Below are 20,035 nucleotides of genomic sequence, written 5' to 3'. Positions count from 1 at the left end.
TCAAGGAGAAGTTATTCCTTGTATTATTTTCTGTTTCACCCAGTTTCAATGGGAAGTGAACCCCTCATTATTTTCTGTTTCACCCAGTTTCAAGGAGAAGTTATTCCTTGTATTATTTTCTGTTTCACCCAGTTTCAAGGGGAAGTAAACCCCTTATTATTTTCTGTTTCACACAGTTTCAAGGAGAAGTTATTCCTTGTATTATTTTCTGTTTCACCCAGTTTCAAGGGGAAGTAAACCCCTTATTATTTTCTGTTTCACACAGTTTCAAGGAGAAGTTATTCCTTGTATTATTTTCTGTTTCACCCAGTTTCAATGGGAAGTGAACCCCTCATTATTTTCTGTTTCAGCCAGTTTCAAGGAGAAGTTATTCCTTGTATTATTTTCTGTTTCACCCAGTTTCAAGGGGAAGTGAACCCCCTCATTATTTTCTGTTTCACCCAGTTTCAAGGAGAAGTTATTCCTTGTATTATTTTCTGTTTCACCCAGTTTCAAGGGGAAGTGAACCCCCTCATTATTTTCTGTTTCACCCAGTTTCAAGGAGAAGTTATTCCTTGTATTATTTTCTGTTTCACCCAGTTTCAAGGGGAAGTAAACCCCTCATTATTTTCTGTTTCACACAGTTTCAAGGAGAAGTTATTCCTTGTATTATTTTCTGTTTCACCCAGTTTCAAGGGGAAGTGAACCCCCTCATTATTTTCTGTTTCACTCAGTTTCAAGGAGAAGTTATTCCTTGTATTATTTTCTGTTTCACCCAGTTTCAAGGGGAAGTAAACCCCTCATTATTTTCTGTTTCACACAGTTTCAAGGAGAAGTTATTCCTTGTATTATTTTCTGTTTCACCCAGTTTCAATGGGAAGTGAACCCCTCATTATTTTCTGTTTCACCCAGTTTCAAGGAGAAGTTATTCCTTGTATTATTTTCTGTTTCACCCAGTTTCAAGGGGAAGTGAACCCCTCATTATTTTCTGTTTCACCCAGTTTCAAGGAGAAGTTATTCCTTGTATTATTTTCTGTTTCACCCAGTTTCAAGGGGAAGTAAACCCCTTATTATTTTCTGTTTCACACAGTTTCAAGGATAAGTTATTCCTTGTATTATTTTCTGTTTCACCCAGTTTCAAGGGGAAGTTAATCCCCTCATTATTTTCTGTTTCACCCAGTTTCAAGGGGAACGTAACTCCCTCATTATTTTCTGTTTCACCCAGTTTCAAGGGGAAGTTAACCCCATCATTATTTTCTGTTTCACCCAGTTTCAAGGGGAAGTTAACCCCCTCATTATTTTCTGTTTCACCCAGTTTCAAGGGGAAGTTAACCCCATCATTATTTTCTGTTTCACCCAGTTTCAAGGGGAAGTTAATCCCATCATTATTTTCTGTTTCACCCAGTTTCAAGGGGAAGTTAATCCCATCATTATTTTCTGTTTCACCCAGTTTCAAGGGGAAGTTAACCCCTCATTATTTTCTGTTTCACCCAGTTTCAAGGGGAAGTTAACCCCCTCATTATTTTCTGTTTCACCCAGTTTCAAGGGGAAGTTAACCCCATCATTATTTTCTGTTTCACCCAGTTTCAAGGAGAAGTTATTCCTTGTATTATTTTCTGTTTCACCCAGTTTCAAGGGGAAGTGAACCCCTCATTATTTTCTGTTTCACCCAGTTTCAAGGAGAAGTTATTCCTTGTATTATTTTCTGTTTCACCCAGTTTCAAGGGGAAGTAAACCCCTTATTATTTTCTGTTTCACACAGTTTCAAGGATAAGTTATTCCTTGTATTATTTTCTGTTTCACCCAGTTTCAAGGGGAAGTTAATCCCCTCATTATTTTCTGTTTCACCCAGTTTCAAGGGGAACGTAACTCCCTCATTATTTTCTGTTTCACCCAGTTTCAAGGGGAAGTTAACCCCATCATTATTTTCTGTTTCACCCAGTTTCAAGGGGAAGTTAACCCCCTCATTATTTTCTGTTTCACCCAGTTTCAAGGGGAAGTTAACCCCATCATTATTTTCTGTTTCACCCAGTTTCAAGGGGAAGTTAATCCCATCATTATTTTCTGTTTCACCCAGTTTCAAGGGGAAGTTAATCCCATCATTATTTTCTGTTTCACCCAGTTTCAAGGGGAAGTTAACCCCTCATTATTTTCTGTTTCACCCAGTTTCAAGGGGAAGTTAACCCCTCATTATTTTCTGTTTCACCCAGTTTCAAGGAGAAGTTCGAGCGAAACTTAAACACATTATTGTTTTCCAAGAATGAGCGCCAATGCTCCTAAAAAGTTTAATTTGAATTTATTCCATGTCAATTTTTTACGATTTTTTTTTTAAGTTTTGAAATAGTTTGTCTTCTTTTTCTGCCTTTTTCCATCTTTCAGATGAGGGGGCAGCCAAAAAGCTATTGGTCTGTGAAGTAACACTATGTGATAGTTGGTGCGTCAATCAGAGGCTCAGCTGTAAATGAGTTTTAGCATTTTTTTTCTTCTTCTAGCATTTTTTTGTATCTTAACTTGTTTTAGACCTTACCGTGCCCATGCAGGTATCTACCACTTCCACCCAGACAGAGTCAGACACAATATCACGCCCTTTGGTTGTTGTCACCGCGTAATAGGCCACAATACGGAAAGATGGTAGGTAGTCCTCAGTGACCCTCAGAAACATGGCGACTGTAGTCTGACCAGGTTGCCGTGGCTGCCTGCCCACCTTAATTATTCTCCCCCTGCTCATAATCTGGAAGAAAACCAATATAAATAGAGTTAAATGAACACAATGGGATAGGGGTCAAACATTTTGTATAATAAATATAGTGGCAATAGGTTGGCATTGGCTGGAAAATTTGCCATTCCTGAACCAAAGAGCAGTTTATTGCCCCATGCATTGGGTTAGAATTAGGGATGAGCGAATCTGTCCCGTTTCGCTTCGCCGAAAAATTTGCGAATCTTTCAAAAGAAAAATTTGCGAAGTGGCGAAAATGACGCCCGCGACTATTCTTTTGATGCGCGACTATTTATTTTGACGCCGCGACTATTCTTTTGACGCACGACTATTTATTTTGACACCGCGACTATTCTTTTGATGCGCGACTATTTATTCTGACACCCGCAGCTTTTCTGTGATGCCTGTGACTATTTATTTTGACGCCGCGACTATTCTTTTGACACGTGACTATTTGTTTTGACGCCGCAACTATTTATTTTGACGCTGTGACTATTCTTTTGACGCACGACTATTTATTTTGATGCCACGACTATTCTTTGACTCATTCGACTATTCTTTGACCCCCGCGACTATTTATTTTGATGCCACGACTATTCTTTGACTCATTCGACTATTCTTTGACCCCCGCGACTATTTATTTTGATGCCACGACTATTCTTTGACTCATTCGACTATTTTTTGATGCCGCGACTATTTGTTTTTATGCCGCCACTATTCTTTTGATGCGCGACTATTTATTTTGACGCCGCAACTATCCTTTAAAGCCTGCGACTATTTTTTTGACTCACGACTATTTGTTTTGATGCCGCGACTATTTATTTTGATGCTGCAACTATTTATTTTGATGCCGCGACTATTTATTTTGATGCCGCAACTATTCTTTGACGCCCGCGACTATTTATTTGACGCCGCGACTTTTCTTTTGACGCGCGACTATTTATTTTGACGCTCGCGACTATTTTTGGACGAGTCGCGAATCCATGCTTGGCGAAAAATTTCGCCCATCACTAGTCAGAATGACTGTATCAACCTCAATGTGAAACGTTCATGGGGCAGAGGGGCAAATGTACAAGCTGGAACAAGCTGCTTTGGCCCGCCTTGATGGTGAAATGGCCGACGTAATTGTTTTCAGATATTAAAATGTTGCAGTTGGTCACCTACTTACCAAATAGGTAAAATGTTGGATTTGGCTCTGGAGACTTGGGTCACTGTTACGGGTGGTAAAACTGATGATGATATGTTCTCCGGGTTTAATGGTAGATCCAGCAATGCCGATGTGAAGATAGTTCCCTGACCCATACGCGGTATGGTAAGACTTAGCGGTCAGGGTTGCAGATGCTTGGTACTGGGCTGGATAATCCCCCTGGTTTGTTCTCACCTGCAGCACAAAAGTACATATTTATAGCTTTATCCACTGCTAGATTTTCAGACCAAAGTATAAGCCTTGTAATAAGTCAGTGTCTTTATTTTGATATTTGACAGGCCAAATGCATTTCAGCCCATTCATAAAGCCAAAACTCACTTTGTTGAGGCATAACCCCAATTACACTTGAATAAATGTAATATTTCACTGGGAGAAAATGGGTAACTTAGTTTATTGCTGTATTAATACAATCTATAACTGGGTCCCTGTTAGGGACATATCTCCTGCATTTACAGTAATTGGTGAAGGGAACAATATTTTCTGGAATGCTGGATGGTAAACCTTCCTAATAATTGTGACTTTTGAGTTTTATATGAATGTATCACCCAACATAATCTCAAGCTGCAGGCATACCTTCAGTTGTCTCAATAGTGCCCTTAAGTCTCCCCATATTTCTCCCGTTCAGATGATCAGAAGCCTCATAGGAAAAAAAATGCTGAGCTGTGTAAAGAAAGTTCCCATAATGCCTCACTCCTGCACCAAGACCAAGACCAAGGGGCTGATTTACTAATCCACGAATCCGAATCCTGAATGGGAAAAACTCGGATTGGAAACGAACATTTTGCGACTTTTTCGTATTTTTTTGCGATTTTTTCGTTGCCGTCGCGACTTTTCTGTGAATTGTTGCGACTTTTTCGTAGCCGTTACGACTTGCTCAAATTGTCGCGACTTTTTCGTAGCCGTTACGACTTGCGCGAATTGTCGCAGCTTTTTCGTATTGAGCGCTAGTAAACGCCGGGCAAACCTTTCCGATTTTTTCGCAATGGCTACGAAAAAGTTGCGACAATTCACGCAAGTCGTAACGGCTACGAAAACGTCACAAGAATTTACAAAAAAGTTGCGACGGCAGCGAAAAAATCGCAAAATGCTGATCATTACGAAAAAAACTCATTCGGACGCTTTCGATCCGTTCGTGGATTAGTAAATCGGCCTCCAAGTGTACATGCTCAGTTAGTAAGACTATGAGGAAACTTCCTGCTGATTGGCTCAGATCCACATTCTTGAGGGAGGGGAAAGAGCAGAGAGCTGCGTGTCTCTGGCACAGGAAAACAAAGAGACAACAAATCCTGTTTCTTTTGATCGAGAACTCGGTGCAGCGTTTCTGTGAGTTCTTATGGCTGTATTTACATAGCCCTTTCTGATAAAGCTTACTGAGTTTTTACCTTTCTTTCTCCTTTAAAAGTATCTTCATGCATGTGGGATAAAGAGGGTTAAAGAGTGATAGTAAAAGGTGGTTGTGGAAGCAGAAGTGCCTGCTGGTTATATAGGCTGACCCTTGGCTTTTGCCCAATATCAACTGCCTGCTAGTGATGAGCGAATCTGTCCTGTTTCACTTGCCTGACAATATAGCAAAATGGCAAATGTTTTATGAAATGCAGGCAATTTTTTATAATGCGCAAAACTTTTTTGAGGCAACCATGACTTTTTTTTTATGCAACGACAACGTATTTTGACACGAATCCGCATCTGGAACACAGAGCACTTATGGGACTTAAATTATGTGCAAAAATATAATGGTGTTAGTCTGGGATCCCCAACCTTTGTTACTCATGAGCCACAGTCAAAGGTAAAAAGACTTGGAGAGCAACACAAGCACCATAAAAGTTCATGGAGGAGCCAAATAAGGGCTGTGATTGGCTATTAGGGGCCTCTATGCACCCTATCAGCTTACAGGGGCTTTATTTGGTAGGAAATCTTGTTTTTATTCAACCAAAACTTGCCCCCAAGTCAGGAATTCAAAAATAACTCCCTGGTTTGGGAGCACTGAGAGCAACATCCAATGAGTTGGGGAGCAACATGTTGCCCCTGAGTCACTGGTTGGGGACCACTGGACTGTAAGTCAACGTTTCAATCTTGATAAAGGTCCTTTATGTAGGTACGAAACATTGAACATTGACACCATTACATTTTTGCACATCATTTAAGTCCCATGTCCCTGTGTTCTAGATGCTGATATTAATTTTTGCAGCAGCCTTTTTTTGTGTGAGTGTGTTGCCTTTTTAAACGCTACATATCTCTCTCTCTCTCTATATATATATATATATCTATATTTTATGCTTGACAAAAATGTGCTTTATACTCACAGTTATGGGCAGTTGCTCTATATTTGGGCTTGTGTCCAGCATCATGTGTGTTGTGCCATCTGTCTGAGTTATCCCCACTACTCTTGCTGGCTCGGCCACCACAGGGATATATTGAGCAGGAGAACCATCAGGATAAGTTACAGATACCTAAAGTAACAATATGCACATGAGGAAGGGAGACCATGAAGACCTTTCTAATGGTGTGGGGCAGTGCTGTCCAACTGGCGGCCCGCGGGCCGCATGCGGCCCGCGACCCCCCTCTGTGTGGCCCCCCACCTGTCTGGCTGCTTTGATGGCTTACCTTTGTGTAAGCTTTAAATGGTATCAGTACTGTGATTAACTGCCCCCCCTGCATGGTTAACACCTCAGATTCAGGCTGTAATCCCCCTGTGTTGTTTCAAAATATAATCCCCTGTGTTGTTCACACCTTTTAGTTTCTGCATTGTTCACCCCCTGCAGTGTTCACACCTCAGGCTCAGGCTGTAATCACCCATATTGTTCCCCTGTTCACACCTCAGACCAGGTGTCTGAAACCCACAAATAAACCCTGCACACTATAAAAAGAACATATACTGTGGTGGTACAGCAATTAAAAAGTTTTTTAATATATAGTTATTGTGCAGACTGTAGGAGCAGTGCCAGCATTGTGTCACTGTAGGCTGCCTGTGTGTGCCATACTCTGCCTGACCTATGCTGCCTGTATGTGGCCATACACACAGGCAGGGTAGGGAAGGCAGAGTATGGCACACACAGGCAGGGTAGGGCAGGCAGAGTATGGCACACACAGGCAGGGTAGGGAAAGAAAGTTTGCCAGCGCTTAGTTTGCCTTTAAAAATAAGACCGAGCGCTGGCGATTTCTTTCTGTGTTTTGTGTACAAAGGGTAGGGAAGGCAGAGTATGGCACACACAGGCAGGGTAGGGAAGGCAGAGTATGGCACACACAGGCAGGGTAGGGAAGGCAGAGTATGGCAGATTTTTGCTGTACTACTAACATTAATATGGCTATGGTCATGCGATAACATGGGTGTGGTTTTAAGTGGGTGTGGTTTTAAAAAGGGGAGTGGTCAAAACTAGCTTCCATTATCGGCCCTCCACCACGGAGGCTGGAAAAATTCCGGCCCTCGGTACCACAGAAGTTGGACAGCACTGGTGTGGGGTATGCTATTCATTATAATCAGGCCACTAATGAGTCCAACAGAAGCTGCAGAGCATCAGTACCAGAACTATCAGGTACCTCACTTATTCTCAAGAACATAGGAAGAACCTAGGTACCCAGGGTACTGCAGTGTGTGATCCATTAGTTCCCTTGTCTCTGGTCATCTAATAAGGTCAGACTCTGGACAAGAACAAGGAGAGGAGAAGGTGTAATGATAGAAACCAGGTGAGTCATTACCTTAACAAGAAAGGGAAATCCAGGCTTGAAATATTTGGTGGTTTTGGTAAGGAAGACTTTATACGGTGAGGTCACAAAAGGAATATCCTCTGAATGAGCCTCTAGCTTATCACTGCCTGGAAGATACACATAAGAGTTGCTTGTTAGTATTATGGTCTTAACTGGCAGCTTATACATCAAAGCAAAGACAACAAGCAATCTAAGATTTATCTTTCCAAGGTATCTCCTCATGGTATTTCTTTCTCTTTGACATTAATTGTTCCTAGATATTCATAAGGAATAGTGATGAGTGAATTTACGCATTTCGCAATTGGCGAATTGTTTCGTGATGCTTCCGAGAAAATTAGGCACGAAAAAATTTGGTGCAGGGAAATCTTTTGTCATGCATCAAATTGGGTGCGGTTGCATAAAAAAGGGCGCGGTCGCGGCAAATGGGACTCGTTTGCATCAAAAAAAGCGCGGTTGCGTCAAAAAAAGGCGCGGACACATGCAAAAAAAGTGTGGGTGACAAAAAATAGACATGGGCGGCAAAATAATAGACGCGGGTGACAAAAAATAGACGCGGCCAAAAAGAAATTGCGTCAAAAAAAGGGCACGGTCGCATCAAAAAAAGGTGCAGTCCTGTCAAAGGCACGTGGGTGACAAAAAATAGATGTGGGTGACAAAATAATAGCCGAGGGCGACAAAATAACAGACGCAGGTGACAAAAAATAGATGCAGGCGACAAAATAATAGCCGAAGGTGACAAAATAGCAGACGCGGGTGACAAAAAATAGACACGGGCAACAACAAAAATGCGCAACAAGTGCGTTTTGAGAATTTTTCACCGTTTCGCGAATTTACTTGCCGTTTTGCGAATTCTGTGGCAAAGTGAAATGGGACAGATTCGCTCATCACTAATAAGGAGGTGGGCACGTCTCAATGCCTTATAGAGGTGAGTGAAATGATTGAGCAAATTCAGACCTTCAACCACATCATTCTAAATTGTTTTATGAATCTGGAATGGAACAAAATTCAGAACAGAGAAGGGCGAGGGGGCAGAACCAGAAGTTGGGGGTTTATATAGTACATCATTGTCAATGTAAAACAGGTTTAGTTGAAACCACTAGTGATGAGCGAAAATGACGTGCGGCAAAAAAAATTGTCGCCCGCGGCTATTATTTCATCACGCGGCTATTCTTTTGACACCCAGGGCTATTATTTTGTCACACGGCTATTCATTTGTCACCAGTGGCTATTATTTAGTCGCGCGGCTATTCTTTTGACGCCTGCAACTATTCTTTTTGACGCCGGCAACAATTTTTGGACGTGTGGCGAATTTTTCCGCTGCAAATTTTTTCATCCGTCTCGCGGAACAATCTGCCAATGGTGAAATGCGGAATCCATGCCTGGCAAATCCATGCCTGGCGAAACATTTCACCCATCACTAGAAACCACACATTTGTGGTTACCAAAAACAGTCTTTTTTTAGAATTTCTCAAGGCCCCTTAAAAAGGTATGGGCTGTGCCTGTTTTGACTTTTTAGATTGCTAGTGTTCAACATAAGTAAAAAAAACCCAAAAAACTGTGTTGTGCAATGGGGAGAGGCATTTGTATTTGACATGTTTAGTGGCCTGTAGGCCATTTCATCAGAAGAACCAGGTGAGTAACTCTTTTTCCCACCAACTTCTTTTTGACCTCCCTCTCAGTGAGTTGTATATTGAGATGGAGGTGGTGTTGACAGCTCTGGTCCTAGTTACATAGCAACATATTCCTAAATTAAATATTGTCTTTAATTGCTATTTAAGCTTAGCAAATGTAATGGGACGGGGCTACCATTTGACTAAACCATTATGGGTATGTGTATTATATTGGGATGTACTTGACAACCTCTGAGCAATTTTGTTTTGATAATAAAAGATACGGTAAGGTGAGGTAGGAAGGAAGGAAAAGATGGTGAAAGTAGAAACTGGGAAGGTGAGAAGTAAAGAAAAGAAAAAAGACAATGAAAAATGAGGGAAGAAGAGTCAAAGAATGAATGTAAATAAAAAATACATAAGGAAAGAGATGAAACTGAAGAGAAAGCGACATGGGAAAGAGATGGAGCATTGAGGAGATAGGGGATGTATAAAATAGAAAGAAATCATTTGTATCTGCACCCCGAGTTCTCACCTGTTTCTGAGACAAACTTGGCCCTCACGTACAATCTGTATTGCACCATTTCTTCAGGTTTGGAGAAATACTTCCCAAGTTGCTCCCTTTTCAGCTCGGCATGACCCTCCCCATGACTGATCTGAGTGATAAAGTGATAAACAGTGAAAATATGACCAAGCCAACAGGGAGAGAGGATCCATGGATATATAAATAGTTCCCATTTTTAGTGACTTTTCATTTTGTGTGAGCAAGATACTCTCTATACATCTCTGGATTATATGCTGGTCCTTTACAAACAAACAATAATGATAATAAATCGTAACTTTCCCTTTATATGACTAAGCACAGTTTAGCAGTTATACAAGAGATCAACAACATAAAAGCTTGTGGTTTCAGACCAGCAAAACGAACCTAGAGGTTGTCATACCTTCACCCTTGTTGCAGACTCTAAAACTTCTTTTATTACATTATCCTTCTTAATTCCAAAGAGCACAAATGCATATCCATCAGCAGGCTTCCCATACAGATACCTGGGCAGAGAGAAAAGAGATTAAAGGGAGAAAAGGGATAGCTCCTGTACTGACTCAAACTGGGGTGTCAGGGGCCCACCAGTGAACCCCCTGCACATACCATGGCCTCTGTCTCCATCCCCCACCTCCTATCTAATCTATAGTGGCCATTGGTTTATTAGGGTAATCATGAATTATGCAATTGCACAAGTTGTAAAGGCATATTGTATACTCTGGTTGGCTAGATATAGTTCTTCTATCCATTTAGGTAGGGTAGGAAATTTCAATACACTGGAGTCTGCCTTGTGTTGAGGTATTAGACCAGTGATCCCCAACCAGAGGCTCAGGGACAACATGTTGCTCCCTAACCCCTTGGATGTTGCTCTCAGTGCCCCCAAACCAGGGAGTTATTTTTGAATTCCTGACTTGGGGCAAGTTTTGGTTGAATAAAAACAAGATTTCCTACCAAATAAAGCCCCTGTAAGCTGATAGGGTGCATAGAGGCCCCTAATAACCAATTACAGCTCTTATTTGGCTCCTCCATGAACTTTTATGGTGCTTGTGTTGCTCTCCAAGTCTTTTTACATTTGACTGTGGCTCGCGAGAAAGAAAGGTTGGAAATCCCTGTATTAGACCCTACTTAATTTAGTCTCTGTCTGGGTAAGGTTACGCCAGAGCACTGGCCCCTTTCTTACTCCTCATTGGAGCCTCTATCACTAAATGTGGCCATACATGCTAATATCCACTCTAAAATAAATCTCTTCCCGATATCCCCACCTACGGGTGGACGATATCTGGCTAATTTGGTCATTTGGTCCCAGGGCCTAAAACTTTTTTAATTAGAATGATGGGTATAGGCGCCCATCGGTTTGAGGACTTGCCCAATCGAGATCTGCCCCACTTCAGGCCAGATGTCGGTTGGGCAGGCCCCTTGTTTGTGCCCATACACAGGCCGATAAGCTGCTGAATCGGTCTAAAGGACCAATACTGGCAGCTAGAATCGGCCTGTGTATGGCAACCTTGACTCTCACCACCTGCGGTGGGTTCCACAAATCTAATCACTATTTTCCCTACTACCGACTCCAAAGGGTACCTCACTGAGATGGCAAGCCTCAGGCTTTCTGGTGTCATTCACTCTTCTACTCTCATCAGCTAAAGAGGCAGTGGCACACTGTTTTTTTCCTAATATAGCCTGTCTCTAAGGAAACCCACTCCAAGTACCATTGAGTGGTTCTCAACCTTTCTAATGCCGCGACCCTTTAATACAGTTCCTCATGTTAAAGGGGACCCCCCAACCATAAAATGATTCCTAAGACCATCGGGAAATATGTGTTTTCCAATGATCTTAGGTGACCCCTGTGAAAGGGTCGTTCCACCCCCAAAGGGGTTCCGACCCACAGGTTGAGAACCACTGCTCCTGAACCTCCTCAAGAGCATTCCCTACATAACAGTGCCACCTAGTAACTAGAACCAAAACGACACTGTTAACACAAAGCATTCCTACTTCTTAAACATTACACCCTTCAGACATACTTACAGCACCTGGATATTCACTCTAAAAGTCTTGGTATCAACATAAAAGTAATTCTTTTCGGGTTTTAGAATGACTTTCACTGTAGGCAGCACTGCAAAGTAAAAGAAAGTAGTAAAATAGAGAAAGCAATATACATTCATATTCATGCATTAACTATAGAAAAATGAAAATGCTGAGAATATAATATCTGAATCCATGTTAGCCAACAATCCACCAATGCTCTTGTTCCTAGGAATATACAAATAGGACCATCATCTTACCATATTCCTTCACCTCGAATTTGGTGGTATAATTTTGTTGAGGGGCATCTTCATACTTTACTGCAATAGTCCATTCCCCAATGCTGCAATGGCAGAAAAGTGTTTGATAGTGAGGAGCGAACCTGTCCCATTTCGCCATAAAATTTGGGAAACGGCAGGAAGATTCACGAAACGGCACAAAAATCGCGAAACGCATTGGTTGTACGATTTTTTTGTCGCCCGCGTCTTTTTTGGTCGTCCGCATATTTTTGGTCTCCCATGGTTTTTTTTTTACATGACTGCACCTGTTTTTGACGTGACCACGCCCAATTTTGCTGCGACCGCTCCCTTTTTTCACACAACCAATTTGACGCGTGCTGAAATTTTTTTCACATGTGATGAAGTTTAGCGAAACAATTCGCCAATGGCGAATGTAACTGTGAAGACCGAATTTTTTTGCCAGGCATGGATTTGCAGCGAATTTTCGCATTTCACCATTGGTGAATTGTTTTGTGAAACTCCCGTGGTTGTAGTGGAAAAATTAGTCGCATGCCCGAAAAATTTGCAGTTGCATCAAATTGGACATGGTCGGGTCAAAAAAGGTGTGGTCACATCAAACTAGGTGCGGTCATGTCAAAATGGGCGTGTTCATGGCAAAATAGGCACCATTGGTGAATTTTTTCGAGAAACTCCAGAGAAAACTTGCAGTGGAAAAATTAGTTGCATGCCAAAAAAACCTGCGATTGCGTCAAATTGGACACGGTCGGGTCAAAAAAGGTGCGGTCACATCAAAATAGGTGCGGTCACATCAAAATGGGCACGTTCGTGGCAAAATAGACGCCATTGGTGAATTGTTTCGAAAAACTCACAAGAAAACTTGCAGTGGAAAAATTAGTTGCGCTCCAAAAAAAATTGCGGTTGCGTCAAATTGGACACGGTCGGGTCAAAAAAGGTGCGGTCACATAAAAATAGGTGCGGTCACGTCAAAATGGGCGTGTTCATGGCAAAATAGGCGCCATTGGTGAATTGTTTCAAGAAACAAAAAAAGACTTGGGCGACAAACACGTTTTGCGGATTTTATGGCGTTTCGCGAATTTTCCTATTGTTTCACAAATTAGAACTTGCCATTCTATAAAATGCTAAAAAATAACTTATAGATCAACCACTGCTTAAAAGGACATATTAACCCCAAAAATAATATTTTGCGTAATAAAAGAAAACGTAATTCTAAGCCACTTTCCAATATGAATTTATTAAACATTTTCAGTGCTTCAAAAGTTATTTTTAAATGAAATTGCTATTGAAAGCTGAACTCCCGTTTGAATTGTTTCTCAAAAGTTCTGCGAAAATTCGCCGCGGAAAAAGACACGCCCGACAAGTTGCGTGACAAATGTTTTTTTTGGAGATTTTTCACAGTTTCGCAAATTTTCTTGTCATTTCGGAAATTAATTTACACCGAATCGAAACAGAACAAATTCGCTCATCAATAGCAAGCAGCAGTTATTCTATCTGAAGTTTGGCTGAAGGGTCAAGACAAACACTAGTAGCGAATCTGTCCCATTTCGCTTCGATGTAAAATTCATGCATCTTTGAAAAGATTTGACAAACTACAAAAATGTTGCACGTCAAAAAAAATTGACGTGGGTGACAATTTTTTTGACCTGAGAGACAGTTTCTTCTCACGGAGTGAATTTTTCGACTGTGAATTTTGGCACCCATTTCGTGAAAAAAATCTGCCAGCAGTGAAATGTGGAGATTCTCTGCAAAACCTTCCTTGGCAAAAAATTTCACCCATCACTAACCCCCAGTTCCAGAAAAGACATCTAAACAAATGGCAGCTGTACTTGATCCCAACTAAGATATAATTACCCCTTATTGGGGGCAGAACAGCCCTATTGGGTTTATTTCATGGTTAAATGATTCCCTTTTCTCTGTAATAATAAAACAGTACCTGTACTTGATCCCAACTAAGATATAATTACCCCTTATTGGGGGCAGAACAGCCCTATTGGGTTTATTTAATGGTTAAATGATTCCCTTTTCTCTGTAATAATAAAACAGTACCTGTACTTGATCCCAACTAAGATATAATTACCCCTTATTGGGGCAGAACAGCCCTATTGGGTTTATTTAATGGTTAAATGATTCCCTTTTCTCTGTAATAATAAAACAGTACCTGTACTTGATCCCAACTAAGATATAATTACCCCTTATTGGGGGCAGAACAGCCCTATTGGGTTTATTTAATGGTTAAATGATTCCCTTTTCTCTGTAATAATAAAACAGTACCTGTACTTGATCCCAACTAAGATATAATTACCCCTTATTGGGGGCAGAACAGCCCTATTGGGTTTATTTAATGGTTAAATGATTCTCTTTTCTCTGTAATAATAAAACAGTACCTGTACTTGATCCCAACTAAGATATAATTACCCCTTATTGGGGCAGAACAGCCCTATTGGGTTTATTTAATGGTTAAATGATTCCCTTTTCTCTGTAATAATAAAACAGTACCTGTACTTGATCCCAACTAAGATATAATTACCCCTTATTGGGGGCAGAACAATCATATTGGGTTTATTTAATGGTTAAATGATTCCCTTTTCTCTGTAATAATAAAACAGTACCTGTACTTGATCCCAACTAAGATATAATTACCCCTTATTGGGGGCAGAACAGCCCTATTGGGTTTATTTAATGGTTAAATGATTCCCTTTTCTCTGTAATAATAAAACAGTACCTTGTACTTGATCCCAACTAAGATATAATTACCCCTTATTGGGGGCAGAACAGCCCTATTGGGTTTATTTAATGGTTAAATGATTCCCTTTTCTCTGTAATAATAAAACAGTACCTGTACTTGATCCCAACTAAGATATAATTACCCCTTATTGGGGGCAGAACAGCCCTATTGGGTTTATTTAATGGTTAAATGATTCCCTTTTCTCTGTAATAATAAAACAGTACCTGTAGTTGATCCCAACTAAGATATAATTACCCCTTATTGGGGGCAGAACAGTCCTATTGGGTTTATTTAATGGTTAAATGATTCCCTTTTCTCTGTAATAATAAAACAGTACCTGTAGTTGATCCCAACTAAGATATAATTACCCCTTATTGGGGGCAGAACAGCCCTATTGGGTTTATTTAATGGTTAAATGATTCCCTTTTCTCTGTAATAATAAAACAGTACCTGTACTTGATCCCAACTAAGATATAATTACCCCTTATTGGGGGCAGAACAGCCCTATTGGGTTTATTTAATGGTTAAATGATTCCCTTTTCTCTGTAATAATAAAACAGTACCTGTAGTTGATCCCAACTAAGATATAATTACCCCTTATTGGAGGCAAAACAATCCTATTGGGTTTAAATGGTTTTTAAATGATTTTTTTTAGTAGACTTAAGGTATGGACATCCAAATTACAGAAAGATCCCTTATCCAGAAAGCCCCAGGTCCCGAGCCTTCTGGATAACAGGTCCTAAACCTGTATCAAAAAACATACGTTGGGGAGCTGTTTGATAAAGTCTCTAACAACAGGAGCATTTGTTTTCACCTTGCATATTGAGGCAGTCGAAATGACAGGGAGGTGAGATCGTTCGTGGCGAAGTCTCTCTTCACATTAATGCCATCTGGGTCCTGCAAGGGAAAGAATTACTGTAACAACCACAATGATAAAACTAAGTAGGGCTTATTTGCCACAGGGTGGGACCAGTGATAAATCTTCACTACCATGGCGACTAATGCCTTCCCACCGGTGGGTAGTGATGAGCGCTTTTCGGCATTTCGGCAAAAAATTTGGCACGCGTCAAATTGGGCGGGGTTGCGTTGAAATTGCCCTTAGTCACATAAAAGGGGCGTGGCTGCATCAAAATGGGCGTGGCCACGTCGAAAGGGGTGCAGTCGCGTCAAAATAGGGCGTGTCCACGGCAAAAAAAGCGCGGCCATCAAAAAAAAACCACACAGGCAACAGAAAAAAACATTTTTTACGTCGTTTTGCAAATTTTCTTGCTATTTCGCGTGAAACGGGACAGATTCGCTCATCACTAGTGGGAAGACATTCACAGTGATAAGTAGCCTGAAGTTTTCTCAAGAGGAAACTTTGGGTGACCTTGGAAAAACAAAGGGACATGTTTGCCTTCCCATTGATGATTTACATTACTGCCGGTGGGAAGGCATTTCGGGGATATTAGTCGCCAGCTGTAGCGAGTATTTATCGTGGGTGATTAGTCTCCCCGTGGGAGATAAGCCTAAAGTGCTTCATAGCTAAATATGGTGTAAAGGTGATGATAAAGCTCTCCTGAAGTTCTTAAGGTGCCCATACACGGGCTGATTCTAGCTGCCGATATGGGTCCCTTAGACCGATTTGGAAGCTTATCTGTATGGGGACTACCGACGGGCCTGCCCGACCGATATCTGGCCTGAAATTGGCCAGATATCGATCGGGCAGGTTAAAAAATCTAGTTGGATCGGGGACCACATCGGCTCGTTGATGCGGTCCCTGAACCGACTGCCCCATTGCCGCCAATATAATTCGATCATTTGGCCATTAGCCTACACGTTCCCCGATATCACCCACCCGTAGGTGGGGATATCGGGTGAAGATCTGCTCGCTTGGCGATCTCGCCAAGCAAGTGAATCTTAACGTGTATGGGCACCTTTAGTCATGAATTATATCAATGCATAGCGATCACAGAATGGAAATCATCCATTACAAAAGATAATTGTGTTTATTTTGTGGAAGCGGAGTTGGAGTAATCTTAGTATACTGTAATAGGATTATATCTTAGCATGTATGGTCACCTTTAGCAGTGCCCTACTTCTCATCCTCTGTTTTAATCAGGCAGATAGTGGGAACATTAATCTTACCACAAAGTCAATGATTATAGTTTTTCTGATTGGCTGCAAATTGTAGCTTGTGCTGTAAATCCGATAGAGAACTGTGGAGAAATAGATTGGGTTGGTAAGTACACATAGGGGCACATTTACTAACCCACGAACGGGCCGAATGCGTCCGATTGCGTTTTTTTCGTAATGATCGGTAATTTTGCGATTTTTTTCGGTGTCTTTACGATTTTTGCGTAAAAACGTGATTTTTTCATCGTCTTTACGATTTTTGCGTAAAAACACGAGTTTTTCATAGCCATTACGAAAGTTGCGCAAAGTCGCGATTTTTTCGTAGCGTTAAAACTTGCGCGCAAAGTCGCGCCTTTTTCGTAGCGGTAAAACTTAAAAGGCGCGACGTTTCGCGCAAGTTTTAACGCTACGAAAAAATCGCGACTTTGCGCAACTTTCGTAATGGCTACGAAAAACTCGCGTTTTTACGCAAAAATCGTAAAGACGCCGAAAAACTCGCGTGTTTACGCAAAAATCGTAAAGACGCCGAAAAACTCGCGTTATTACGCAAAAATCGTAAAGACGCCGAAAAAATCACAAAAAATACGAAAAAGTCGCAAAATGTTCGTTTCCAATCGGAATTTTTCCAATTCGGATTCGAAATCGTGTCTTAGTAAATCAGCCCCATAGAGTGGGTGGGCTCGTAACGGGAAAATCTGAACAACAGGAACAGGACAGAAGGGAAGTGGTTGTGGATTCAAAGTTGAATATTAGACCCTCCCCCATTATTGGCTTCCAGCCTTAGACGTCTAAATACACTGATCGAAAGTTGATGGTGAATTTAATACAACAGTATTAAAGAGATTCTGAAACGCAAAGCCTATTACAAGCAATTTGTTGTTTTACTAAACCCTTGTGCTTCACTTTTGTCCCTGACTAGTTGTTTTTAGAGAGTGGAGGGTTTATGGAAAGGGAATTTGGCATTAAACAATACACAGAATATTGGCACAATCTACCATTGCTCCAAACTATAACCATAAACAAAGATAGTAGCTGATGGTATAATGCTTGGTGGTCATCATGTCTTCTAGCTCTACAAGTTACTCCCATGGTAACCCTACCCTGAATTGTGTACCTAGGACTATAAACATAAATTGTGTCAAAAGTATAATAAGAGTCAAGGCAAATAAATATGGCTGACCGGTATGACAACCCTTGAAAGTTATGGAATAGAAAAGGTAATGTACCCAAAGATTCTGGGGTGTAGATAGTCTTGTCAGTCTGAATGAAGATATAACCACTGCTTTGTGAAAGCAGCACAACTTTCTCCAGTTTACACAAAGTGGAATTCACATTGACATACACAAACTGCTTGTTTCTTGTTGCCGGTGGCAATGTAGAGCCAATCTGAAAGTGTTTCAAAATGAGAAAAATGTTGTCACATAGAATAATGTAAACAAGTCAAAATCACATGATGATGATGTTTTCATCAGACATAAATGAAATTCAGGATTCAGTTTGGGGTTTTAGTCACTTTTGGGTAAAACTTCAAGATTTGGCTTAACCAAAGTGATAGCCTTGTGGTCTTATGTCTTTGCTGCTTTAGGCACTTGAAAAAGAAGAACAGAAGTTGATATTGTGTCATTCATGGGTAACGTTTAACCTCAAGGATAAAGCCACAAGGGGCAGATTCTCACCCTGCAGACAACGCAGGCCGAGAATCTGCCCCTATGCTTCAAATATCTTTACTATTGTGCCTGCACCCACAAACGCAGGGACACCGGCCAAAAGGTGCAAGTGAAACAGAGCCTTCAGACTCACCTTCGCCCAAAGGCTAGGGTAAGCCCCTTCATCCCCAACCTCCCCGGCCTAAAGGCACAGAGGAGGCAAGGGTCTTCAGACTCCCTTCGCGAAAGGCTAGGGGAGCCCTTTTCTCCATCCCCCTCCCACCTGAAGACGTAAAAGGGGTCAGAAAACTAGTGGACCTCCAAAGAGGTTCCAATAACTGTTTGCACCTGCTCCAGGGGCCGATTGCAGGTGAGAAGGAGCCTTATCAGGGTTGGACTGGGCCGCCAGGACACCGGGTTGGCCCAGACCCGACCCTTGCTGTGCTCCACCTGCCCGACAGTTTCTCCCCTAACATGTTAAATATACATGAACTCAGGGGAGGACGCCGGGTGGGGACCTCTGCTGGGAGTTAGCGGGGCCCCTGGGGGGGTTAGGAGATGTGGCTGGTGGGGGCACCTGCAGGGCCCCTGGGACGGGAGCCCCGGTGGGCCCTGCACCCCCCCAGTCTGACCCTGAGCCTAATGGCCACACATCCCCCCCTAGACTAGTGCAGCCGTGAAGGATATTGCACCCAATCCAAAAAAGTGGAATAAATAAGTGCTTAAAAAATAAATAGGGGTGGGGTAAAATTCATAAAAAGTGCAGTGAACTGCCCCAGCCGATCATCCGGAATTATAACAGTTTTATGCCTTAGTACACTATAACAAGCCATTTTTGACAAACAAATTTGTTATTTCATCATACCTTTACTTTGGCTGTACCCAGGAACCCATTGTTTCTATCCAGGGAGACTTTGGCTGAGGCAAGATGGAGTTCTCTTCGGGGAAAGTCCTGGATTGTAATCTCAGCTTCAAATGGAACATTGTGCCCTTGAGCATCTACCACAACAGTCTCCTCACTCTCCACACGTAGCAAACTTGGTGTTATCAGGGTGCATCTGGATGTGATAGTTGAGACACAACACACATACCGTATATACTCGAGTATAAGCCGATCCGAATATAAGCCGAGGTACCTAATTTTACCTAAGAAAACTGGAAAAACTTATTGACTCGAGTATAAGCCTAGGCATCCATTTCTTTTAACACACCTGCACACTAGCTTGTGTCTGAGTAGTAAGGGCAGCGCTGGATTACTAGTCCAACTGGCCAACCATGTTATCATTTTAATTTGGGTGATTAGAAAGGAAAGGTTTGCATGTAGTACAGTGATATCCCGGCACAGAAGGAAAAAGGGGGTACATAGGGGGAATGTAGAACAGAAAGCAAAACAGAAAGTAGAAAACCTCAACTCATACTATAACTGTAGACATTTGTGTATTCCATCGTCTTACTGTTTTGGCTTTTATTACATATTGGGGATGGAGTTATCATCATGAGTGATGGCACGGAGGGGTG

General features: G+C 41.6%; 1 pseudogene across 1 annotated transcript in view; it reads right to left on the bottom strand.

Moving 5' to 3' along the window:
- Positions 1-20,035, bottom strand: part of c3p1 (complement component 3 precursor pseudogene) — an 86,473-nt pseudogene that overhangs the window by 39,424 nt on the left and 27,014 nt on the right. The window contains 11 exon segments of the transcript NR_033392.1: positions 2,507-2,710; positions 3,864-4,076; positions 6,206-6,352; positions 7,599-7,714; positions 9,750-9,870; positions 10,159-10,261; positions 11,778-11,865; positions 15,571-15,653; positions 16,884-16,954; positions 18,098-18,257; positions 19,383-19,575. The product of NR_033392.1 is annotated as a complement component 3 precursor pseudogene (transcript).

The sequence above is a fragment of the Xenopus tropicalis genome, chromosome 3, assembly GCF_000004195.4.
Source record: "Xenopus tropicalis strain Nigerian chromosome 3, UCB_Xtro_10.0, whole genome shotgun sequence".
Classification (NCBI taxonomy): Eukaryota; Metazoa; Chordata; class Amphibia; order Anura; family Pipidae; genus Xenopus; species Xenopus tropicalis.
This window is presented reverse-complemented; position numbering and strand designations above follow the sequence as displayed.